The sequence below is a fragment of the Molossus molossus genome, unplaced genomic scaffold (assembly GCF_014108415.1).
Source record: "Molossus molossus isolate mMolMol1 unplaced genomic scaffold, mMolMol1.p scaffold_m16_p_10, whole genome shotgun sequence".
NCBI classification, from domain to species: Eukaryota; Metazoa; Chordata; class Mammalia; order Chiroptera; family Molossidae; genus Molossus; species Molossus molossus.
Window position 1 is genome coordinate 26,841,283 of NW_023425345.1, and position 27,654 is coordinate 26,868,936.

Sequence of the window (27,654 nt, forward strand, 5' to 3'; positions counted from 1 at the left end):
ATTTATTCCAAGTAACAGGCAAGTAACCCCAAGTGCTTGGATTTGAGCCCAGAAGTCACAATCAAGTAGCACCTTTTCCACTACATCTCATTGGCTTTCATTAAGGGTTGGCTCCCAGTGTAAAACTGAAAAAGAGGGATACAACTTCTGGTGGAAGTGTATGATGGGAAGTGCCTGCTCTGGCACAAAACAACCGAAAGAAAAGATGTTTTCCTCATTACCTCATTACTTCTAGTTTAAAGCACACTTTGTGAATTTTTCTTATAAATAATGAACAAATCAACATCCTCTAAGCTATTCTGAAAAACTTTCCCTCAGGTCTTTAACTTTCACCTACCTATTTCCTTCCTTCCTTCTTTCTAAAACTCATAGAGGGCGCTCACCAAGTGCGACTCAATGGTTGAGGGAAGTTCCACTGACAAACACACCTCACACTGCAGCTGAAAGGCGCAGCGCCACCACCTCAGACCTCCTCTTTTCCACGACAGGAGGCGGGGCCAATTTTCCTCATTCAAATAAAAAACCAGGCAATTTGCATGGGGACCAGTCAGTCTGTGAGCCTATTGGCTGATAGCACAGAAGGCGTGGCAAACAGTACGACCATCTAGCCCCGCCCACATTAATTTGCATAACGGCCTCCCGCGTGCAAGGGAGAAGCGGGTTTGTTTTTGAATCTGCGGCGGCGGCGGCGGCAGCGGCAGCGGCGGCAGCGACTGAAGCGCGCGAGACACTGAGGCGGCAGCGTTGGGGACGGCTGCGCTGATCGGCGCTGTGGGAAGGAACTTGGTTCCCCCTCCCTCATCTCCCCCCGGAAAGGTATATGTGCATACTAGGGGCTGTTATGACCAAATTTTCTTAAATTACTATTGTATTTCTGAAGAGTCAAGACCGCATTATGGCGGCTGCAGGAGTTGTGTTTGCGCGTGCGCGGTTGCGGAGCTGCGGGCTGGCGCTGCATGGGAGCACGTGATCTTGCGGGGTCGGGCTCTAGCTGCAGTTGTGCAGCTGGCGGGGCGGTGGCTGCGCAAGCGCAATATTCATTTTCAAGATCTAATGTTCTTGTTGGACGCCATTTGGGTTCTAGATTTAATTTTCCTCATTCTTGAGGGGTTACATTTTGTTGCCCTCAAATTCTCACTTTTTTTAAGAAAAACGTTTCGCTTATGTTGTACTTCTATGCAGACCTTAAACTGTTTTCTTTTATTTCTCCGATTCTCTTGAGAGACTGTGGACTTAATTTTCTGTAAAAGTGATTGTCACCTATGGTTCTTGATTATAATGTCACTTTTAGAGTTTTGCTGGATTCAAGTTTATATTTAGAAAGGTGAAGATCAGCACCTAGTGGTGTTCACACAGGAAGTGCATTTATTTGAGTTGCATATTTGCAAAGACATTTTTAACCCTGTTTTTACCAGTGCTGTTATGGAATGTTTACAAAACAGAAACAACTTGAGTTTTGGAAATATGAGGGGGAGGGGGCATTGGAAAGACTGTATGGTGTTTAAAAAGAAATCTCAATCTCTTTGGGTATTTATTTTTAGAAAATATTTGATCCTAAGTCAATGAAGTTTTAATTTCAATTAGTTTGTGTCTCTTATCCTTGCATTTGAGTTTCACATTTTTTCGGTCTCTGATCACTTGTCTATTAGTGCTTCAGTTAGATCACTTTATTATTCTTTTAAAATTAAGTCATTTTCTTAGTGTTTTATTTATGATCTATAAAATATAAAACTTGGTAAATTTTTCTGATAATTCTGTAAAGAACTTCCAACTACACTGAGGCCTTTAAGAGGAAATTAAGTGAAAAATAAGTAAAAAAAATCAGTTAATTTACAAAATACACTACCAATCTACATATGTATAAGATAAACTGTGTTTGTTGTTTTAAATTGTAAGTGCGTTCCTGGTTTTACTTCATTAAAGAAGGTAGTTATAAGTATGTTATTGATTATTTTAGTTTAAAATGGTAGTGTTACTATATTTGAATCTTACATAACACCCCTGGGAGAAGTTTTATATGATTTGATATAATTCTGCCATTGTGCAAATTATTTCTTACTGGGCTAAAAACTTGTAAATGGTTTTCATATGCTCCATCTGTGGTTTGTATACATAACAATTAGTTTCTTGGTAAGTTTAAATAAGTCCCCTGTCAAATGAAGAAGTGGCTATTGCTTTATAATCTTGGTCGCTTTAGGGACATTTTTATTGCGTAAAACAAGTACTATTAGTAGTATTAACAAGATGTAGTTGAAAGGAATACTGTGCTTGGTGGATTAAAAAAAAGTGATATATATGAGGTAGAGTGGAATAGGAAATATTCTTTTTTCTTGACAGAAAATTTGTTGCTGATATATAATTCCTGGGCTTCTGGATTTTCCTACACAGAAATATATTTAGAGGGCAGTTGTGCAGTCTCTCTTCCCTTTTATGCGTCTAGGGTGGTTTACCCAGAAGACCCCTCCCCCACCTCCTTTGACATTGTTTCTGGTGTTTTTTTAGAGTTAAAAATACGTTGCATTTTCTGTATCTGTGTGTATGTGTAGACACATAACATATTTAGGTTAAGAAAAGAACTTTGATCTTAGGGCATGGTACACTTTGCATTTCCAGGAAAGTGAAATATTTTGGTTTATGTATTCAAGCTCATGTTTTCATTTGAATATACAAAGGATTGCCTCTTAGGTTAATGTTGAAGATCATAAGAGATACTTGAAAACACTGAAGAACATAATGAACAATGTAAATATTGGTGGGACAGTTTTGCTGTCATGTTTGTTAGAAAGGCAAACATAGATCTATAAACTTAAAACTAAGATTAATGAATTGTCTGAACATCTACTCTGTTCATTGATACTCTGTCAATAACAAGCTTGTTTTGAAATTTTACTTTGATAGTTATGATGCCACAAAATTTTGACACATGTACAGCCTCTATAAGTTTTCAAACTAGGTTACTCTAGGAATGAATAAAAGTTACTGGGGTTATTTTTAATCCTTTTAGTTATGTCAATTTTAAGCATTATACAATTTAGTTCAGATAAAAAGGTTTGATTAAGCCATAAACCATTAAAATTGTCCTTTTTCTCTATAATTTTATTGTGATATAAATAGAAATTTTTTTACTTATAGCACATTTGGAACATTGAAATTAACATTTAGAAATAAGTACTCTAAGTGTTTTGGTGATTTTTGTGACCTTTTCATGGTTGATAAATTGATCAATAATAATTGATTGATCTGCTTTTAGTTAGATCATAATCTTATTCCTGTACTTTTAACTTAGTATTATATTGTGGATATTTTCCCATTTTATTCTTTCAGAATGTGTTTTTTAATGATTATATATTATATTGTGAAAATATTAAAAATTATTAAATACGTTTTTAAATGGCCACATAATATTATCTCTATTTAAGAGTGTTCTGTGACTTACTAAACCTTTTTTCTTGTTGACCATTTTGCTTGTTGCCCGTTTCACTATTATAATTAATGCTAGGGTGAACATCCTTTTACATGAATCATGATCTACATCTTATAATATTTCTTTGAAATTACTGTTTCAAAGGGCTTTTAAAATAATTTACAAAATTGATAAAAAGTTAATTTTTTTGAACAGCATTTTTCATACCATTAGTTTGGTGGTTGAAAATAGTATCTCATTAACTTCTTTTTTTCTATAAAAGATGAACGTGAACTGTTTTTTCATTTTAAATATTTATTTTATTTTCTGTTTTCCATCACTACTTATCCCTTTCTGTCCTCTTCCATATCCACTAACCCCCTTTCACCTCCACACCATCACCACACTGTTGTCTAAGTCCATATATTCTTTTTTTTCCCCCCTTTTTTGCTCAATCCTCCCCTCCCCCACAGCTGTCTGCCTGCTCTCTCTATGAGTCTGTCTCTATGTTGCTTGGTAATTCAGTTTATTAAGTAAATTGCACATACGAGTGAAATCATATGGTACATGCCTTTCTGTGACTGGCTTATTTCACTTAGCATAATGTTCTCCAGATTCATTCAAATGGTTTTGAAGGGTAAAATTTTCTTCCTTTTTATAGCAGAGTTATATCCCATATTGTAAATGTACTACAGCTTTTTTATATCCACTCATCTACTGGTGGACACTTGGGCAGTTTCCAAATCTTGGCTATTGTAAATAATGCTGCAGTGAACATAGGGGTACATATATTCTTTCATGTTAGTATTTTGGGTTGAACTTGCACTTTTTTGTTTTTGTTAGAGTGGAAGGAAGGGAGTTAGAGAGAGAGAGAAACATCATTGTGAGAGAGACACATCGATTGGTTGCCTCCTGCATGACCACCACCAGGGCCAGGGGTCAAAGTTGCAACCCAAGTACATGCCCTTGACTGGGAATTGAATCTACAACCTGTTGGTATGTGGGCCAGTGCTCTAACCACTGAACTCTGGCCAGGGGCTGAACTTGAACTTTTTAATGTTTAATATATATTCAGTTTTCTCATCATTTTGTGAATTAGCTGTATGACCTTTTTTGTGGCAGTTATTTTTCTTATATATTTGTAACAGCTATTTATAGATTAGCCTTTTTTCATATTTTGTGCAGGTTTTAAAATTATATTGCTTTTTAAATTGCTCATGGTTTTATATGTTAAGTGTTCCATTTAAACATTTTTTTAAAATAATTTATTTTTTAAATTGATTTTAGAGAAAAGAAGGGAGAGAGAAACATCAATGTGAGAGAGAAACATCAATCAGTTGACTCCCCTCAATCAGGAATCGAACCCACAACCTGAGTATGTGGCCGGACCCAAAATGGAACCCAAGACCTTTCATTGTATGGGACAATGCTCCCACCAACTGAGCCATACTGCCCAGTGCGAGAAGCATTACATTTTTACATAGTCAAATGCACTGGTTTTTTGTTTGTTTGTTTTTTTTTAATCCTCACCCGAGGACATTTTTGCATTTATCTTCAGATGAGGGGCGGGGGTGGGGGGGTGGGGGTGGAGAGAACATCCATGTGAGAGAGAGAGACAGATACCAAGTGGTTGCCTCCCACACGACCCCAACCAGGGTCAGGGACAAACTGCAACCAAAGTACATGCCCCTAGCGGAAACCGAATCTGGGACTCTCTGGTCCACAGGCTGATGCTCTAACCGCTGAGCCAAACTGGGTTTGTTTTTTGTTTTTTAATCCTCACCCAAGGATACATTTTCTTTTTTTTTATCCTCACCCGAGGATATTTTTCCATTTTTTGTACAGATAGAGTGGGAGGGAGAGAGAGGAAGGAGGGAGAGAGAGGAAGGAGAGAGAGAGAGAAACATCGACGTGAAGGGACACATCTAGTGGCTGCCACCCACACGACCAACCAGGGCTGGGGACAAACTGCAACCGAAGTACGTGCCCTTAGCGGGAACCGAACCCAGGTCTCTCCGGACCGCAGGCCGACGCTCTAACCGCTAAGCTAAACTGGCCAGGGCCAAGGATACATTTTCACTGATTTTTAGTTTTTATCCTCACCTGAGGATATTTTTTCTATTTATCATCAGAGTGGGAGGGAGGGAGAGAGAGGAAGAGAGAGAGATAGAAACATTGATGATGGAGGTATCACCTCACACCTGTCAGAATGGCCACCATCAACAAAATCATCAAACAACAAGTGTTGGTGAGGGTGTGGAGAAAAGGGGACTCTTGTACACTGCTGGTGGGAATGCAGACTGGTGCAGCCACAATGGAAAACAATATGGTGTTACCTTAAAAAATTAAAAATTGAACTGCCATTTGACCCAGTGATCTCACTTCTAGGAATATACCCTAAGAAGCCTGAAACACCAATCAGAAAGAATATATGTACCCCCATGTTTGTAGCAGCACTATTTACAATAGCTAAGATCTGGAAACAGCCCAAGTGGCCATCAGTAGATGAATGGATAAAAAAGTGGTGGTACATATACACAATGGAGTACTACGCAGCTGTAAGAAAGAAAGATCTCTTATTCTTTGAGACGACATGGAGGGATCTGGAAAGTATTAGCCTAAGTGAAATAAGCCAAGCAGAACAAGACAAATACCACATGATCTCACTTATTTGTGGAATATAATGAACAGTCTGAGGAATAGGGTGGACCCAGACACGTGGAAGTAGGGTAGAGACTGATGACCCTCAGAAGAGGGTTCGTGGGGGGAGAGAAGAGATAAACCATAGACTTACATGCATGTACACATAACCAATGGACATGGACAACAAAGCCAGGGATGGGGTGGGGGGGATGGAGAGGAGAGTGTCACTGGGGAAAAAAAGGAGAAACATCTGTAACAAAAAGAAAAAAATAAAGAAAAGAAACATGGATGACAGAGAACATTGATTGGCCACCTCCTGCATGTCCCCCATTGGACATGTGTCCTGACTGGGAATCGAACCAGTGACCTCTTCATGCATGGGTCAGCGCCCAACCACTAAGCCACATACCAGGGTTCTTTTCATTAATTTTTAGAGGGAGAGAAAGGTCAGGAGAGAGAGAAACATCAGTTTGTTGCCTCCCATACTTGCCTTGATTGGGGATTGGAATCGAACCCGCAACCTTTTGGTGTATGGGATGATGCTCCAACCAACTGAGCCACTTGGCCAGGACTGCACTGTTTTCTTAGAATTTTGTTTTGGTGAGCCATCTCCTTTCTCACTGCTTTGAGTTGTTTCTTTTGATCCTACAAGGTTTAAACTAAAGCTATCAGTTCTGTTTCATTTACTAGGGATATTTAACTTGGGGGTCTGTTGGCTTTGGGGTTCTTATAGATGGGCTTAAAGAATTCCTTAGAGCCCTGGCCAGTTTGGCTCAGCGGTTAGAGCGTCAGCCTGCGGTCCGGAGAGACCCGGGTTCGGTTCCCGCTAAGGGCACGTACTTCAGTTGCAGTTTGTCCCCGGCCCTGGTTGGTCGTGCGGGTGGCAGCCACTCAACGTGTCCCTTCACATCGATGTTTCTCTCTCTCTCTTCCTTCCTCTCTCTCCCTCCCACTCTATCTGTACAAAAAATGGAAAAATATCCTCGGGTGAGGATAAAAAATAAAAATAAAAAAAAATAAAATCAATAAAAAAAAAAAAAAGAATTCCTTAGATTCTTCATGTACACCAATATTATATGAATGTGCATATGTGCATTTTTTTCTGGGGAAAGATATAGTTCTCATTAGCTTCTCACAGTAGTACGTGATACGAAATCTAAAAGCAGGTTAACAACCACTATATCCTGGGCCCTTTTCATATAGCTGTACTAAATTGTTTTATTTGCTGTAGTGTTATAAACTACATAAATGTATACTCATAATTTCTTTTCACAATTTTTAAAGCTAGTCTTCCCTGTTTTTGCACATGAACTGTAGATTCATTTGGTTAAATTTTTAAAAAGCAACTATTTGAAGTTTTATTTAGAATTGCATTAAACCTAAATTGAGGTAAGTTTAAATCTTTATAATATTTGTTTTTCTGTATTCATGAATATGATATTCTTTCTACAGATCCCACAAAAATGTATTGCTTTTAGGAACTCTGGGGAAATTTGTGATACCTGTTACTTTTTACTAAGGTATTATTTACTGGTATTGTAGTGCTGATATGTTAATAGGGATGAATTGTTAGAGTATATAGGACTACACTTCTATTTTTAATTTGCTTTAGGACATGGTGACATGAAAATAGTGCAAATATGAAGTTAGAAGCAGGAAAATAGGTTTTTATGATAAAATGTTCTATAATACTGAAACCACAATTTTTCTTCTTTGGTTAACATAGACATTTAAACAAATATTTTTTTCTTTATTGATTTTAGAGAGAGAGAGAGAAACATCGATGAGAGAGAACATTGATTGGGTGCCTCCTGCATGCTCCCCTCTGGGGATTGGGCCCACAAGCTGGGCATGTGCCCTAACTGGGAATAGAACTGGTGACCTCCTGATCAGGTTGTGGGCCTGATCCCCAGTGGGAGACATGCAGGATGAGGCCAATTCATGTTCTCTCTTATCAATGTCTCTATCTCTCTCTCCCTCTCCCTTCCATTCTCTCTAAAACGAGTAAAGAAAAAAAAATTACTTCACAGCCCTGGCTGGTGTGGCTCAGCTGGTTGGGTGTTGTCCTGTGCACCGAAAAGTTGCCAGTTCGATTCCTAGTCAGGGCACATGCCAGGTTGTAAGCTTGATCCCAGGTAGGAAGTATGCAGGAGGCAGCCCATTGTTATGCTCTCACATCAATGTTTTTCTCTCATACTTTCCCTCTTCCTTCCCCTCTTTAAAAAAATCAATAAAAATATTTTAAAAAATTAAGCACAATTAAATCCGTTTATTTAATCCTAGGTAATTTTTGATATAGTGATCTAAGTTTTAAATAATCTACTTAACACAAAATTGCACCAAACAGAATCACAGGAATCTTGACCTGTTCTCTTGATACAGTTTTGACATATATTGATTAATGGAGGTAATGTCAACTTTATATCAGAATATCTATATCCATGAGTCTCTTACATATAGAAATAGTTAAGATGATTTGGTACAGTCCTTTATAAGTATCTTTTGATGTTTATTTAGAAGATACATTTTACCCCTTAGGTATAGTGGCAGCAAGGATCTTGACTTCATTTTTGTTTCTTGAGTCCCATTGCTCAAGTCTAGCCTAGTTGTTCTCTATATCTGATACAACATTGTCTTCCTTAGAATTTTATTCACCATTGTGGGGATTTCCTTCACCTCTTTTCTGTGCAGAATGCTTGTTTTTTATTCCATGCCTTTTTATTTACTTCTGTCATCAGGGGGAGCGGATCATGTTGCTGGTAACTTTTTGAGAAACTGTATGGGAGATATATTTTTTGAGCCTGTGTGTGTCTGAAAATTGCCCTTTATTTTTATACTTGATTGATAGTTTGGCTAGGTATAGAAATCTAGGTTAGAAATCATTTTTCTTCAGAATTTTAAAGGCACTGTTTTATTATTTTCTTGCTTCGATTACTACTGAGGAATATGAAGCCATTCTTATTTCTGATTTTCCCCTCATTAGAAGCTTGTAGAATCTGTTATTAGTTTCCAGTATTCTGAAAGTTTATCATTGGCCGGCATTCATCAGATCCTTTCAGTTTGGCAACTCTTGCCTGAAAATTTTTCTTTAATGATTTCATTGGCAATATCTTTCTTCTGCCATTTTGTCATTCGAATGTGAATTTTTGGTTGGGTACTCTAATTTTCTTAGTTTTTCTCTCATTTACAATACCCCCCGCCCCCCAATTTGTTCAGCTTTATCATTCAATTCTTCTATTGAGTTTTTTGTTTTTTTTCTATAGTGTTCTTTTGTTTGTTTGTTTGTTTGTTAATCTTTACTCAAGGCTATTTTTTCCATTGATTTTTTTTTTTAGAGCGAATGGAAAAGATGGAGGGAGGAGGAGGAGGAGAGAGAGAGAAACATTGATGTGAGAGAGACACATTGACTGGTTGCCTCCAGCACACACCCCAACTGTGGTCAGGGATTGAACCTATAACCCAGGTATATGCCCCTGATCGAGAATTGAACCCTTGACCCTTCTGTGTGCAGGCTGACACTTTAATAACCATTTACCCACACTGCCATGGCTGTCATGTTCTTAATTTGTTTTTCGTTCCTTTCCCATAGTATTTAGTTCTTGACACATGAATGCAATACTTTTTTCTATTTGTGGATATTAGTTTTTTTGATGTTTTCCTGCATAGTTGATTACTTTGTGTTTTTTTATTTTATTTATTTTGTTAGTCTTTGTTGTCCATGTTAGACTTTTCTTAGTTATGTTCCTTTTCTTTGTCTGACTACATAAATACAATGGAACCTTGGTTCTCAAACTTAATGCCTTCTGGAAGTCTGTTCAAGAAGTGATTTGTTCAAAAACTGAATACTTTTTTTCCCTATAGAAATAATGTAAATTGAATTAATTTGTTCCAGACCTCCAAATGATGCTGTTTTAACCTTTTCTTATATATAGTACATGTCTAATGTACTGTTTAATCTATAAATAACCATTCATTTTCATAAATTTATCAAACTACCCCCTAACTAGCCTTAAATGAATCACTCTCAGCACTAGTTCCAAGGGTGTCTTTCAGAAAGTCAGTATGTGGCATCTTTGCTTTTTCACATGTTACTGCCTCCAAAATGCTGTCACCTGCTAACTGCTTTTCCTTTATTTAAATCAACAACAGTTTTTTAGTACCTCTTTAATTGCCTGTGATCGTTTCTTTTACACCCTTAGAAACATTAGCATTCTTGATGGCCTCTTCATGTTTTAAAATTGTACTAATCGTCTATTTTGCCAGCAACTGAAGCAAAAAAAAAACACACAAAAAAACCCCCACAAAAATATTCACAGCTCAGGTTTAGCAGTAAACTGACTCACATTCTCTCCTTTGTGGCTTGAAAGATGCTTTTTGTCTTGATGACATGTCAGCATGAAAGTGTTGTCAGGTCCAGAACTGAAGTTTGCTCAGTGACCGAGACATTTTTCTGTGAACAACTTGGTTGAGAATTCAAGATGGGAGATGCTTGAGAACTGCGTTTTACTGTATGTTGTGAAAGATTAAAAATGATTAGGCCCTGGCCAGTTTGGCTTAGTGGTTAGAGCCTCAGTCTATGGACCAAAGAGTTGAGGGTTTGATTACTGGTCAAGGGCACATACCTCGGTTGCAGGTTCAATCCCTGGCCCTATTTGGGGTTGTGCAGGAGGCAACCAATTGATGTGTCTCTCTCATGTTCATGTTTCTCTTCTTTCTCTTTTCCTTCTTCCCTCCCACTCAAAAAAAAAATCAATGGAAAAATATTCTCAGGTGAGGATGAATAAAAAATGTAATGGAACACTAGTTGAGTGAGACAGAGAGATATCTTCTTTAAAAAAAAAAGAGAGAAGAAAAAAAATTGATTAGAATATTTAAATAAAATATTTAAACTTGTCAGTTTTGAACTTCACTATAGGATGTTCTGGGTGGGCTGTTTTTGGGAGCTCCCAAGATCTTAAGATCTTGTATCTTGGGCTTGTTAAATGCCACCAGAGAATAGTCTTCCATGTTCATACATAGAGACTCAAGGTTTGATTGCCTGCATTCTTGGAGAGTAATGGAGCTAGAGGACTAAGGGTCTCTGTGTTCAGCAGACAATTCTCTCCTTGGTATGTTGCTTTCATTTTTTTTCTTTTTTCTTTTTTTTCCATTTACCTTCAGATAGAGTTGGAGGGAGGGAGGGAGAGTGAGAGAGAGAGAAACATTGATGCGACAGAGACACATCAACTGGCTGCCTCCCCCATGACTCCAACCAGAGCTGGGGGCTGAACTGCAACTGAGGTATGTGCCCTTAACCAGAGTCGAACCCCTGACTCTTTGGTCCTCGGGCCGATGCTCTAAGTGTTGATCCAAAACCCGCCAGGGCTGTTGCTTTCATAAACTCTAGATGTTGTTTTCAGTCTTTTGCTAGGATTTGGGGAGAACAAGTATTCAGTGGAATGGGATGACGGCATTTAAGGTATATTACTGCTATACAAACAGCTTTCATTAGTCCCTTTTTTAGTTATACTATTCTACTATTTGTTCCCTTCACTCCAGTTTCCAAAGTACCTACTTTGTCTAATCCTATGTTTTTTGAAGTTGCTGTCATGTTAATCAAATTGGTTCATTTTAACCTATTCCCAGTGCAGCATGGAATATAATGTTTTAGGAACTGCTAGGTTAGTTACCAGTTGATCTGCTTATTTTCCATCACCCAAAATCTTTCCCGCTATTGTTTCTTTTACTTTTCTCCCTGTTCTTGGCCATATGGGCAAATGCAGGAGAGCCCCACAAGCCTGGAGTCACACAAGTCCCAAGAGTCCCAAGTGTAGCAAGAGCACATGAGGAACACAGAGCAACAAGAGAATGAATTCCTTTTTTTAGGGGATTAAATATTTCTAATTTTGCTCCCTTGGAGTGGCCACACCCATTCTAGCCTTTGACCTTTGTTCTCAGGTGTGACTGACTGTAAGCACCTTACCTATACCACTCCAACTTTACTGGGCATGTCTATCTCCCCTTTGATGGACCCCTGGGGAATGTCAAGTTGTAGCTTCCTGGCAAAGCTTCCCAATTGACAAGACTACGATGTCTGGCTTTCCTTTTGCTCCTTTCCTATTATCAATAAGTAGGTTAATTACAGTGATATAAATAAGATAATTTAGGTTGGATCATGACTAGAATATTTGAGGGTGTGTTACATAATTTAAATCTTTTTGGTACAGACTTCCAAAAGAAGCTGCTTCCTGAATATCAGAAACTGTTCATCAAGCAGCTCTGATTTGATCGTCTCTTCATTAACCCTAGTCCTATTCCAGTGCTATAGTAAAGTCTGTTCTGTGCTAATCTTTCCCAGTTTACCAACCTCTTGCTTTGAACAAATAGATTTGAGCCACCTCAGAGAATTGGTTATAATTTTTGAAGAATTAATATAGCTTAGATCAAATATAATTTTTTTTTCTGATAAAGGACTTACATACATTATCCAATTTGCCTCCTGGAGAACAAATAAGAACCTTTTAAAAGCTGTTTTTGTTTTTTACTTTTATTACTGGAAAATGTAGAATGTATAAAGAAATAGAATGAAATAATGAACTTCATGTGCCCATCACTCAGCTTGAACAGTCATCAATTTATGGGACCGGTCTCCTTTTAGCTATACCCCTAACCCCCTGCTGCCCTTATAAACAAGTTTTAATAAGTACCTACATCAGGTGGTGAATAGATAAGAGCACAGGACAGCTAAATTTTAGGAAGATACACCAAGGAAGAGAGAAGGAAAAGGTGGATTTCCTAGCTGATGTGAACTATCAAGAAAATAGGTTCTTTCTCTGCTTTTGTCCTTCACTTTTCTTGATGAGTAGGTTACTGCCAAGACACATTTGTTGGGTTCACTCCCATATTTGTCTTGTTAATATACCCAGTTTCAGGTTGAATTTTACCCTTTTTTCTCTATTTGTACCCCCCCCTCCCCAAGGGTATCTACATTCTTTATTTTATTTGTTTTTCACTTATATTAAAATGTTGGGAGGTCTGTGGAGAGGCATGAAATTTAATTTTCCCTGGGACCAAACACTTACCTGAAGATGTCTTTTTGACTATCTGGATTACAGAAGAGAAATGCTTTCATTTTTATAGCAGATTAATCAAAATAAACTTTGTTGCCATCGTAGTTCTAATGACTAGTCCTTCCCCAGCAGTTATTTAAAATTATTGTCAAGATTCAAATATTTGATTGCAAGCTTTAACCGTTCTGCTAGATTTGAACACTTTGGGGCTTAGATTCTAAGAAATAATCTTTTTAATTAGTCTTGTAAAAATGGAAATTGACTATCAGGATTTAAATAACGTATTTTTCCAGAAATTATACAAATTGGCATTCATTTTGTGATAAAAATAATATAAAATATTTTTTAAAAAGGGCCTTGAGCAGAGTTTGACTTTTTTTTCTGGACTGAAATGGAGGCTTTCTTTCAAGCGAATTCCCTGATGTTTGCTGTGTGTGATTTGGCTCCATCTCTGTAACTGCTAATATGTGGCATGGACTTCCAGCTGTCTGGGATCTGGATGTGCCCAAGGTCTGTATTGCAAGTCCGGATTCACAGGCATTATGTTACAAAACTGGCTTGCTGCCTTCTCTGTTTTCTATGTCCTGAGTAGCTGCATTGTTTGTTGCAGTATATGCATTAGCTGTTGTCTGTGTTCAGTTTCCTGCAGGCTGACAAAGTGGGAGGGGCTTTGTTTGATACATAACTGAGTTTTCACTGTGCTAGTTCTTGAGTGCACGTTGCAGCCATCTTAATTACACTTTAGTGCAACTGAGACAGTGCAGCTGTCTCAAAATGGCTGCTAGCCTAGTCTTTGTAGCTGCTTAGGCAGCCACTATGCCAGTGTGGAGAATTGTCACATGCATCAGACCAGAGGTAAGAAGCAATTACTCTTTATTTTTGAAGACTTTAATTTAAAAATATTTGAATTTTACTGAATTTATACAGGAAAGCGAACTTAGAGCTTGCTTGCTAGGAAGTTGAAATGTTTGCTGATAGAACCTTTAAGCCTCTGTTGTGGAAACAGTGAATAGAATGGTGAGGTCAAAGGTTAAATTCCTGTAATTTCTCACCATTTTATGTTCTGTCATTGTGAGAACATTTGATCACCCAATAGTGTTTTTCTGGTTCTAATTAACAACATTCCTTTTGTGTTGGATATTTTAGTTTGCTTGATATTTATTTGTAGAGATTAAAAACAGTATGTTAATCTGAATAGAGTTTTAAAAAGCCATAATTAAATCTTGTTTTGTATGAAAGAGTGATTTTTCTTGGTGTGTGTGTGTGTGTGTTTGAAGTATTGTTTGGTAGATTTCTGGGAAGAATGTTAATTCTCTGGATATAAATCATAGCTACAGAAATAACTTTTTTAAAAGCACTGTTAGACTTTTTTTGTACAATGGATTCTAATTTTTTCTCATTATCCTGCCTCCTTCCCGCCATCCAATTCTTTCACATTTTAAATAGAGCCAACTTTGTATCCTAATTACTTTTTGCTTTAATTGGCATTCAAATGTAGATTTTGAAGTTAGAAATAAGTTCACATCATCTAGGTTTGGTTATCCCTTCTTTATAGCTAATGTATTCTAATTTAACAAAACTGAAGTATTACTCATTTGTTTTAGTTAATTAACTGATTAATTGTTGATGTTCACTTTCATTTTAGTTTAAAGTTGTGGTATATTTTAAAGTAATATAATACAATAGTTTTGTAAATTTAGTTTCAGTATTTTCAGAAGTAGAAACATTTATTGAGATATTGTATGTCCACAATGACCCAGAAAGGCAGGAGAATGAAATTCTTATTCACGTAATATTTCAGATAGCAGAGCAGTTATACTATCAGCACTAATGTTTAAATTGAAGTACTTTAAAAATTTTTTCTAAATGGTATAGTAGATTTCTCTAGCTTTGTCAATACAGTATTATGAATATATCCCTGACTAATATGACATAGAACAGTAAGTTTTGAACTTTCTAAATACAGCAACGTTTTAAAAAAACAGCAACTTTTGCACATTACATTCTTTTGAAGGCTCCCAGTATATAAAAGGATACATGTTATTTTATTTTTGTGTTCTTATTTTAGAATGTAAATTTATAACACATTATAAGTTTGATAATAAAATGAGAACATTAGGCTATGGTGAAAATAAAAATTTGAAACCAGATCACATATGACAATTATGATCTTATATTAGTTTTAGGATGTAGGCTGTTTATTTGTAAAGCTCCAGGCGCTAAGGGACTGGAATTTAGTTTTGAGAGTGTTCTAGAACATATATTTATTTATGTTCTCTTTTTATTTTCATGAGAGTATTATATCTATATTTACATGATTCAGCAATTTAAAATTGTTGCCTTCCCACAAAGTTGTGTTCATACCTGTTCTTAGTTTTTTGTTTTTTTTTAATAATTTTTTTTCTCTCTCACTAAGTATTGAGTAGCCTAAAATGTTTGGGGTCACTCTCTCAGTTTCATCAACATTTTAGCATGATCATTTCACTTTCATTAATTACTTTATGAAGTTTTTGGGACTCTTTTATGTAATATGGGTATATTCTTATAATCTGAACATTACTTTATGTAATTGTCCTAAAACAGAAAAAGAAATTTAATTCGTGTGAAAGATTCTAGCCACCATGCCTTTCAGTAAGGTTGTGCCCTGGAGAGAGTGTGACAGGACAGTGAATGTGCTGTGACCTTAATCATCCTTTATTGTCCTGCCTCTCGTAATATGAATAACTCAATGTATTTCAAAAATTTCAAAATACAAGCTGTGTATTTGGTTTGGTATTCTTTACTGCTGGAGAAAAACTGGCTAGGTTGAAATTATTGGTCATTTATGTTGATCTTCAGAGTATGACTTCAGGAAAATTTTAATGATCTACTCTTTTTGCCTTCTATTGTGGACTATAACATTTACCTCCACCCCCCACAAGATGACTCCACTGATTACTACTTGTACATGAGGAAACACCAACACTCTGGTTACTCAGCATATTATTGTTAATTCTTTCAGTGCCATGCTGTGTTTTTGCATCTATGAGTATAAACTAGACCCCACTGGGATTATTACTTTTGGGATTGGTGACAGTCTCATATTTTCAGTGCTGAATTCCAGGTTATTTATTGTGTTGAATAACTGAGGGCATAATAAATCTGGGACCGCCCTGACCGGTTTGGCTCAGCGGTTATAGCGTCGACCTGCGGTCCAGAGAGACCTGGGTTCGGTGTCCGCTAAGGGCACGTACCTCGGTTGCAGATTGTCCCCGGCCCTGGTTGGGTCTTGCCGGAGGCAGCCACTCGATGTGTCCCTTTCACGTCGATGTTTCCCTCTCTCTCTCTTTCTCTCTCTCTCTTCCTCTTTCTCCTTCCCACTCTATCTGAACAAAAAGTGGAAAAATGTCCTCGGGTGAGGATAAAAATAATAATAATAGTAATAATAAATCTGGGACCTAGATAATTGAGGTTTTATATTATTATTTTCACTTCTTGTTCTCCCCATTTGTTTACCCTTTTTCATAAGCCATTTCATTAACATAGGCCTTTAAGGGAAATGTTGAGGTAGTGTAAAGAGACTAGACCAAGAGTTCAAACCTAAGTGTAAATTCTATTTTTGCTACCTTTTTCTTACATTTGCCAATATATTCCATTTTCTGACTCTTGTTTCCTCATCTATAAAATGGAGAGGAAATTCCCATCTGTTTGGCAAGGATATGCTGAAGATCAGTTTATATGAAATTTCTTATTAGTACATGAAATACTCCACAAATATCTGGCATGCAAATTTTCCAGTAATATTGAATGCTTTTCAGTTTATTTGCTTCTCAGATGTCATGTGCTTTATCAAATGTGATTGGATCAGGGAGTATGATATGTTTATAAAGTATGAGAAACTTCTTACATAACACACTCAGAAGCAAGAAGTGCTAACTAATATATCAACTTAATAATACATATTCACTACTGGGCTCTACTCTTTTAAATAACTTAGCTAATATAGAATGTTTACATTGCACAGAGGAGTAGGAGAAATGTTTCACTTCTGGTCTGGCTGAGTTCTCCAAATATACAGTGACAAAAATATTTCTGTAAAGGGATGATTTGAATTCAGGGCCTAGAGTTTTCTATTTTGTACAGATGAGACTATTAACAGCGTAGTTCTCTTTCAGTGGTCACAAATTGGCAGCCAACAGACTTATTTTATTCTTTATCCGCTGTCCTGTTTCTCTGGTTGTTAACAATTAAAGCTGTCAGATTTTACACAAAAATGTGGGTGTTTCATCTCTTGAAAAATAGATTAGGCAGTACTAGGAGTGTGTTTCTGATTGAGAAAAATAATTTACAGTTGAGTAGCTACTGTACCCTTCAGATAGGGCCTAGTCTTCACATCTGGTTCTCTTCTTTTCATTAATTCACATTACCTGCTATGCCCTATAAGCTGTTCCTTTTACATCGTTATCCTACTTATTTGACAGATAGTTGGCAGTCTTTAATATTTAAAATAAAGCTTCTAACCCAAAGTAAACATAAGTAAAATCTAGCCTACTTCACTTAATAGGAGAGGTAGCATATGTAAAGTCATTTTACTCTTTAGAAGATATGGCACATTTACTAACCTTTAGCCTTGTCCTGATTTTTATATTAGAGTACCATATTCGCTGATTGAAACAGATACAGTAACATCAGCAAGAAGAGATTAGAGAAATACTAAGGTCTTTTAATATGTTGTCTTTTCTTTAAAGACTATCATTGTGTTTAAAGACATCATTTATCTCTTGGTATTCTTAATGATGATAGTAAATAAGAAAAAGTTATATTCATGATATGACGTTTACCACATAAATAAATGAAATATATTTTATAAAAGAATTTTGTCTAAATTGGTTGAGCTGTTAGATTTTATCACTTAAAATGAGTAAGCTAATAGACTGCACTAGACTAGATTATTTCAGAGGCTACTGTAAATGTAGTTTTTGTTAAAATTTGTATCTATATTTATATTTATATGCCATTCACAGTCTCAAGTATGTGAATGAGGTATACTGTAATATCCATGAAATACGGTAGTTTATAAACATGATCTGATGTGAATTTTTTGTTGTTACTGTTAATCCTCACTCAAGGATATTGTTCCATTGATTTTAGATGGAGTAGAAGGAAGGGAGGGAGAGACAGGTATAGAGGTAGAGAGAGAGAAAGAAACACATTGATTGGTTGCCTCCTACATGCATCTTGACCGGGGTCTGGGGTGGAACCTGCAACCAGGTCAGTGCCCTTGACTGGAAATTGAACCTGGGACCCTTTGGTATGCAGGCCAACGCTCTAACCACTGAACCACACTGGTTGATATGAATTTGAATTTCACATTTTCCAGAGTGAAAGCCAGCTTCTTAGTATTCATGTAATGCCATGACAATGGTAACTCTAGGAAAGTGCTAAAAGAATGTTGTTTTCCGGAAGATGGTTTTTAAGTTAGAGAGAAAACTAGTGAAAATTGAAAAAGCAGTTAACTTGCGCAGGAAACATTGACTCCCCTGCTTTCCTAGTTCTCACACTCCCAAAAGAGAAAGTGATTTGGGAGAAAGCTTAAAATCTATTCAAATAAGGGACTTAAAAAACTTGCTCAGGTTAGAACTTTCACAAATTGCTCTATTAGTAATTTGTAGCAATCTGTTATTAGTCATTAATGTGTGAATATGAAATGATGAAAACAGTGTTCATTGACTCAGTGAATTTTTTAGTTTAATGAAAGAGAGAGTTTAATACAAAGAGAGAAATCTGAGGAGTTGCTTTTGCATTTGTCTAAGGGCTACCTTCCCTGAAGAAGTAAACCAGACACAACTGTCCAGCAGAGCCATCTGACCTGGTGCTTTTCTTTGCAGACATTAGAAGTATCATAGCATGAAAAGTAGAAAGTATTAGTATAGAAGTCAGGAAACAATTATTTTTATCTGGTAATTCTATTGTTTTAGATAAATTACACTCATAATGCCATTCCTTGAGCATTCAATGAGGGAGGTGGTTGGACTAGGTAAGGAGCCAGGGAAGAACACAAATTTTGTTGTCAAACAGTTAAGATGAATTCATGTTCTTCCACTCACTAGTTAAAAGTTTATATGAGAACTGTATATATAGTGCTCAAAGTATAATGCCTGTTTATATTAAGTGCTCAATTAGTCTCACACGTTATGTTTTGCAGAATGAGGCTAGTTGCTTATTTTTATAACCTCAGTTGTCGTATCTTTATTTTTATGAATAGAAGTAAGGTATATTTTAATGATAAAAGGGTCAGTTCTTTAATAAGACATAATCATTATCAATGTGTATGTACCTAGTAACAAAGTTTCAAAATACACTAAGCAGCCCTGGCCAGTTTGGTTCAGCGGTTGAGCGTTGGCCTGCGGACCAGAGAGTCCCGGGTTCAGTTCCCGCTAGGGGCACGTACCACACACACACACACACACACACACACACACACACACAAAAGCAAACAAAATACACTAAGCAAAGATATAGAACAAAAGGGAGACAGATAAATTCACAATCGTGTTTAAAGAGTTTAATATCCCTCTCTTAGTAAATGGTAGAACATGGAGGCAAAACTTTAGTAAAGACACAAAATATTCCAACAATACTATTAAGCAACTTGATCTAATTGGTTGTTGTATCTTTAAATGGGGATAAAGTCTACCATACAGAGTTGCTATTGGAATTTAAATGAACAGAAGAAATAAAAAGTACCTAGTGCAATGTGTAGCACAAAATAAGATATGAATAAATATTGGATTCTTTTGCATCACAAGGTTTTCTCCACAATTTTCTTCTTTTGTGTTACCCCCCCCCCCCCAATCATTATGGAATTGGTAGAAATATAGGTTACTGGGTACTTGAGAAAAGGATCTTTAGGGAGAGGAGGTCGTTAGGGGCCTGGTTGATTTACAGTAAAAATACCAGAGAGCAAGGTGTTTAATTTTCAATGTGAAGACTTTAAAGAGCTCCCAGAGGACAAAACAAGAAATCTTGTTTATGCTAAGGCAACATGATGGAGTGAACACAAAAATGGTCTGTGAATTGATCACGTGATTCAACAAATTTGACACACTTATTATGTACCGATTATTTGCCAGGCACTATTTTCATGGTTGGAATACAAAATACAAGATCCCTGCCCTCAGTGAGTTTACATTGGGTCAGGAGACATGTGAAGACAGTAAATACAAGAAGGTTAAAATGCTGAGGGATTGAGAATGCTTGGGGTAGAGTGGAAAAGGCAGCCAGTAGCCAGATGAGTGCTAGTTATATTTGTCCTTGTCCTTTCATCTGCTGCTTGGGGAGCACAGATCCTGACAAGACAGTTATATGAGGAAATCTATTACTGCTTATCAAAGATACAACCCAAGTAACATTTAGGATTATCCAGTTATTAAAGTCTACCAATTCCTGTTGATATATAACTTTATTATCCCCTTAACTCAGAGCCAGTTTAATTTTTATTGTGTAATAAGGATAATTTAAAGACTATGTTTTAAGATGGCTGAAAATATGATTTAAAAATAAGGAACATATTTTGGATAACCCCTAGTTAGTGTATTAAATACTTTTCATTTTATCATTTTAGATGTGGCTCTAAACTAGTGACTGGATTATTATTTGAAAATGAAATTTAATATATTTACATTCAATAAAATAAGTGGAAAAATAGAAGTGGAGTTAATAGAATTATTTATTAATAGGCCATAAAGCAATACTAAATTTTTTTTTAAAGGACTTTATAGATAATGACTCAACTCTTACCCAGTCGTATCTGGCCAATTAAAACAAAACACAAAATTTAACATGCCTAAGTTTGATATTGAGTACATGCTTTAGTAATATTGAGTGGTATATATGAATTATTTAACCATCGTAATAGAGATTCCTGTAGATGCATTGTCTTTTATTTGGTGAAACATAAAGTACTATGGTTCTTAAAGCAAATCAATTTAATGATCATTAAGTGATTGATTAAAATTTAAAAGGCAGTTGTAGAGTAAAATGAGGACAGCTTTTAATGAAGGTAAATTATAATTTATATTTTAATGATTGTTAAAAAAATAGGAATCATTGGATTTATGTAATCATACTGGTCCATGTCACAAATAAACTAAGGGTTTTGAAAATTTCTGGGGGGTTAAACATTTTCCGTGTAGTGGGCGTAGAATTTCAAGTTATATAAGAATTATAAGTTGATACTCTTCTTTTACTTAGATTTGAATCATATTAGTAATAGGTAACTAGATACATTCTAGAGCCAGTCAGTGCCTGTGGGGAACGATTGGGGGAGGGTTTACTCAGCAGTATTCTCCTTTAGTTTGGTCATGAAATGAGGTCTGCTTTATGTAAATCAGTCTTACTGGCGCCAGCTAGCTGTAACTGCAGTCTGCCTGTGCTAGGGCAGCAAATAATATGTGTCATGGATTTTCTGTTTGGAGTGTATAAGAATTCAGCCTTTTGGATTGAAAGAACAGAGTTGATACTTTAGAATAAGAGTACTGAGACCTCCACAGTTGACACATAAATATGTAGAATAATGAGAAGCTATAATAAGCCTTTTAAGTATTAATTCTGCTTTTATAGATTTATGCCTATTGATACTATTGGGTAATATGTGGGAGGTACTTCACTGCACACAGTTGCTGCAGACCTAATAGTTGGCAGCATAGAAAGCAGTACAAAAGAATTCTGATTCTAGACATCTTCACTTGCAACAGTCCTTTGGAAAAATGTGCTTTGTGTGTTCTGTGAGCTTCATTGACATACTATCTGACGTTTTTTTGGTTTTTGTGGTTAATGGGATGTTTGCTGCACAAACTACACAACAGATGTTAACCACTGTTTGAAAGGAATTTTAATATGTAGCCAATCTACTGTATTCCTGTTTTTCTTAAGAATATCAACCAAACAAGGAATTTAGGTTCAAGAAGGCTGATCTAGAAGTCTGCATTAGCTTTCAATGTTTATATAAATGAACTAAGTAGCAGTGATTTACAGAAGAGGAAATCCTTTTCACAATATCAAGCTGCCCACAGGTAAGAGATTCAGGTCCTTTTTCTGTACCTCCCCCCCCCCCTTTCCTCAGGCCTTACCTCTCTGTCTCTTACCACTGGAAAGTTTTTTGTTTTAGTTTTAGTAATAGGATTTGTAGATGGTTTAATGTTAATTTTCAGGAGATTTTGAATGCCATATTTGAATTTGGTCTTTAAAAAAATTGTCTTCATCTTCTGATTTTCCTCAGGTTTGAATTGAACTAACAGTGGGCTTCAAATATGAATATTACTCATGCATACAGGATGTTTATATTACATAGAAATCAGTTTTAGATCTCTTTTCATTATAGTCCTGTTACTGTGTTCTCAGTTGTAGTGACACCAACTGGTACATACAGAGAGATGACATTTTTCTGACCTTAAACTATAAAGTTTTAGTGTAAATGTACCACTTTGAATTCACCATCAAAATCAGAGTGCTTATGTTTTCACAAGTGGCTCCTTGACATTCATTAGATAATGTATATACATACAACATGGTCAAGTTTTCCAATACCACCCTTATCAGTTCCATTTCCATTTATTCAAATTTATCACCATTTTAACAAAATGAATTTAAGAGTCTAAAACTAAAGTGAATGTATTAATTAAAAATTCAATTGAATCTAATATTTTACTCCTTAAGCTAGGTGAAGGGTGCACAGGCATTTGTTATATTATTCTTTTTTTTGGATGCATGAAAAATTGCATACAAAAAACTCACTGAAATAAAAGTAAAGAACTATATAAAATAAAAAATATATAATTAGTACTGTAAAGATACGAAGATTATATTTATAAAGAAATGCAAGTATTTGTGTGTCAATGTCACTATGGCCAATGATAAAATATATTACTGATATAATAATTTTGGAACTGAGTGTGGGGAGGTAAGTAGGATGAAGTGAAGAATGGTAGGGAGGCTAGCTTAGAGAAGTGGAGGAAGAAAGTAATTACATTAGGCAGTTCTCTGCTCTTTGCCTCCTCTCTATGGAAGTTAAGCAGCAGGTTCTTTCTGCAACCTAGAAGTGTTAGTTTTAGGTGGGACTTCTATTTCTCTTGATTCTGAAAGGCACTTGGTCATTTATTACTGCATGATTGGGTAATTAAAAATTAGAGACCAGCTGTAAAGAAGCCACACTTGTGTTTCAGGGGCACAAACTGTTTTCTGTTGACTTTTGATAGTGTTGCTTAGGCATTTAAAATTTATTGTTTTAATAAATGTTCTTTTAAATTATAAAAATTTATGTTTGTATTTTTCTTCTCAGTAAACAATTTCACTAGGATTGGAGAAATGGTGATAGTAGAAAGATAACAATTTAAAAAAAATGTTTTTATTGATTGTTAGAGAGAGAGGAAGGGGGGGTAGAGAGTGCGAGAGCGAAACATTGATTGATTGCCTCCTGCACGAATCCTGACGGGAATGAACCTGCAACCTGGGCATATACGCTGACCGAGAATTGATCCTGAGGCCTTTTGGTGCACAGGACCAAACTCAACCAACTGAGCCACACTGGCCAGGGTGAAAGAAAACAATTTTGATTAATGTGCTTGAGGTTGGATAGAGAGAAGGTCATGCTTCTCTTGGTGCGGAGAACACACAAATCTAAAACAGTTGGAAAATGTTTTCAGACTTCTCTTGAGCCACTGTTTGGGAAAATGTTGGGTTGGGAAGATAGTTGAGATGGAGTGACTGGGTTTTATATATAAGTAGAAAGACAAAGAGTTGTTAGACCAAAACAGAGGAATTTATTGAATGCGGTTGGAATTGGGGGTCATAAGACAGTGGAGTATTGTGTATAGACAAGCCTAAAAGAAAGCGATAAAAATCACAAGCATAAAGATGTATAATCTTTGAGCCCTGGCCAGTTTGGTTCAGCGGTTAGAGCGTCGGCCTGTGGTCCAGAGAGACCCGGGTTCCGCTTCCGCTAAGGGCGTGTGCCTTGGTTGCAGTTTGTCCCTGGTCCTGGTTGGGTCGTGCGGGTGGCAGCCAGTCGATGTGTCCTTTTCACGTTGATGTTTTTCTTTCTTTTCTTTTCTTTTTTTTTAAATCCTCACCTGAGGACATTTTTTCCATTTTTTGTTCAGATAGAGTGGGAAGGAGAAAGAGGGAGAGAGAGAAAGAAACATCGACGTGAAAGGGACACATCGAGTGGCTGCCACCCGCGCGACCCAACCAGGGCCAGGGACAAACTGCAACCGAATTACGGGCCCTTAGCGGGAACCGAACCCAGGTCTCCGGATCGCAGGCTAATGCTCTAACCGCTGAGCCAAACCGGCCAGGGCTCATGTTGATGTTTTTTTTTTCTCTCTCTCCCCCACTCTATCTGAACAAAAAATGGAAAAATATCCTTGGGTGACGACTAGAAAAAAAAAAAGGATGTATAATCTTGTAGACTATTGAAGTTGATCAAATGTGGATGATCCAAAAATCTGAGGGATAAAATCTGAGTTTTTAGTTTTTATGTTCCTCTTAGGCAACACAATTTATTTTGCAAAGCCATGTAGAATCATAAAATTTTCTATATGAATGGACCTAAGTGGTCAATTAGTTTAACATCTCATTTTGCACTGGAATCTACTATTTGGTTTTCCCAACAGGTAATTATCTAGTTTCTGCTTCAGCATTTCTCATGACGGAAAGGAACATCTCTAATTTCATAAGACAGTTTCTTCTTTTGTTGGACATCTGAAAAAATTAACATTTGTTGATTTTAAGACAAAGTTTGTCTTTCATTGCTTTTGTTTCTGCCCTTCCCCCACCTGTGTCTATCTATCTCTATTTTACAGACACATCTGCACTATTTAAAGAAAGCCATAACAATTCCCTTGTGTTTTCTAGGCTAAATATTCTCCATTTTCCTAACTATTTCTCATACAACTCGTTGTTCTGTTTCATTCTTTAGCCTTGTCATCCTCTCCTTTGACCTACTATTTTTAAAAGTTTCTGTTTACCTATGATGCTTAGAACTAAATGTAACAGTAGAACATGGCCCTCTTCTCTTTGACTGTATACTTCTGTTCTGCAATTTAACTTAGCATCGACATTTTTGGCAGCCACCTAGCACTGTTGAATTTTCTTGTTTGCAATAAGTTAGAAATTCCTCAGTCTTTTTCACATATTTAATGAATCAAGTGTATTAACATAGTTATGGTTATGTCTCCATTCAATTCTAATATTGTTTATTGTGTTTTCTTAGATTCTCCTTGCTATATTTCCACCTTTTTTTTTTGTCCTCACTGAAGGACGTTTGTTTTTTTTTTTTGCATTTATCTTCAGGTAGAGTGGGAGGGAGAGAGGGAGAAAGAGAGAGATAAACATCGATGTAAGAGAGACACTTGGAGTGGTTGCCACCCACGGGACCCCAACCAGGGCCGAGGACAAACTGCAACCGAGGTATGTGCCCTTAGCCGGAACCGAACCCAGACTCTCTGGTCCGCAGGCCGATGTTCTAACCACTGACTGAGCCAAACTGGCCAGGGCTGTTTCCATCCTTTTAATAGTGGTTTGAAAAACTGGCTTTTGGTTTTTGGTTTTAATCATTGCTTGATGTTTTGAGTTTTTTCTCATAATTTTCTGCTTTTATTGTAATTCCTTGCTTCGGGTTTATAACTTTGCTCCTTTACTTGTTTATGGGTTTGTGCTTTTTAAAAATAATACATGTATTTAGGGCTATAATTTTTCCTTTAAGTATCTTTTTAGTTTAACCCCCCTAGTTGTATTCTGTTAATACTTACGGAAATACTTTTCCTCTCATATTGTTCTAATTTTATTATGTTATAGCCAGAGAATGACCATGTGTGACTTTTTTTGGTCTTTGAATTTATTAATTCCTTGTCACCACATGCTGGTCAGTATTAATGTATGTTGGATGTGTTCATAAAAAATGCATATTCTGGGTTTGTTGTATATACAGTTATATTTATTTTTCTACCATGTTATTTGACAATGCATTTTTTTTCCTTTATTGATTTTATAGAGAGAGGAAGTGAGAGGGAGAAAGAGATAGAAACATCGATGAGAGAGAACATCTATTGGCCACCTCCTGCATGCCCCCCACTGGGGATCAGGCCTACAACCTGGGCATGTGTCCTGGCTGGGAATTGAACCGATGACCTCTCGGTGCATGGGTTGTTGCTCAACCACTGAGCCACACCAGCTTAGCTCTTCCTGAAATTTTTAAATCTGTTTTTGTTTCATGTGATTTGAAGTGACATTATTTAGGTACATCAAAGATACATGTTTTTAGTGGATTGTACTTTTTATCAATAGGAAATACTGCCCTGGCCGGTTTGACTCAGCAGTTAGAGTGTTGGCTGGCGGTCCAGAGAGTCCTGGGTTCGGTTCCCGCTAAGGGCACGTACCTTGGTTGTAGTTTGTCCCTGGCCCTGGTTGGGTCATGCGGGTGGCAACCACTTGATGTGTCTCTTTCACGTCGATGTTTCTCTCTCTCTCTCTCTCTCTCTCTCTCTTTCCTTCCCACTCTATCTGAACAAAAAATGGAAAAATGTCCTTGGGTGAGGATTAAAAAAAAAAAAAAAAAGGAAATACCCTTTTTTGTCCCATTACTTGATTTTCAATTTGAATTCTTTTTGTATGTTATATGTATGTTTTATATGTATATTTTATTAGCAATTGCTTAGTATATCACTTTTCATCCTTTTTTTTTTTTTTTTTTTTTTTTTTAATCCTCATCCGAGCACATTTTCCCATTTTTTTTGTTCAGATAGAGTTGGGAGGGAGAGAGAGGAAGAGAGAGAGAAACATCGATGTGAAGGCACACATTGAGTGACTACCTCCCGCATGACCCAAGCAGGGCCAGGGACAAACTGCAACCGAGGTACGTGCCCTTAGCGGAAACTGAACCTGGGTCTCTCTGGACCGCAGGCTGACGCTCTAACCACTTAGCAAACCGGCCAGGGCACTTTTCATCTAATTTCAGTCTTTCTACATTATTTTATTATAAGGTGTGTCTCTTGTTTATAGTACATATCTGATGATATTTTTGTTATTTTACCCAGCTTGAAACCTGTTATTTTTAGACTGATAGTTTCCTTTATTTTTGCTCCATATTCCACAACTCCTAAATCTGTTAATTTTCATTTTGTAATTATCTGGAATTTTAATTTCAGAATATTTATTTTAAAGATGATGGATCATTAATTGCTTAGGCCTACCTATGAGTTTTTACTTAATTTTTGGAGCATTGCTGTTTCCCTTATCTGAGTTTCTTCTTAGGGTCTTTGTTGTTTTTATCTGTAGTATATCTTTAAAATGGTCTGTTTTCTTAGTCTTTGCTCAGAATAATACTTTTATTTTTTTTTTATCATTAGTGATTGCTAGTTTTTAACAGTAGCATTTTAGGCAAAAATTAATTTTTCCCCTGAACTTTGAGGATAGTTGATTTTAGCATTCAGCATTGCTGAAGACAAGTCTGATGCCAGTTTGTTATTTTTTTGTAGTTAAATGATTTTTTTTACTCTGTTGTTGGCATTTTCTTATGCCTGT

At 36.5% G+C, this 27,654-nt stretch overlaps 1 protein-coding gene across 1 annotated transcript in view; it reads left to right on the top strand.

The window, feature by feature from the left end:
- The first annotated feature begins 717 nt into the window (after positions 1-717).
- Positions 718-27,654, top strand: part of LOC118624726 (activating transcription factor 7 interacting protein) — a 125,258-nt gene continuing 98,321 nt past the window's right edge. Inside the window, exon 1 of the mRNA XM_036253199.1 lies at positions 718-816. The gene's annotated coding sequence lies outside the window, so the exon portion shown is untranslated. The remainder of the gene's footprint in view (positions 817-27,654) is intronic.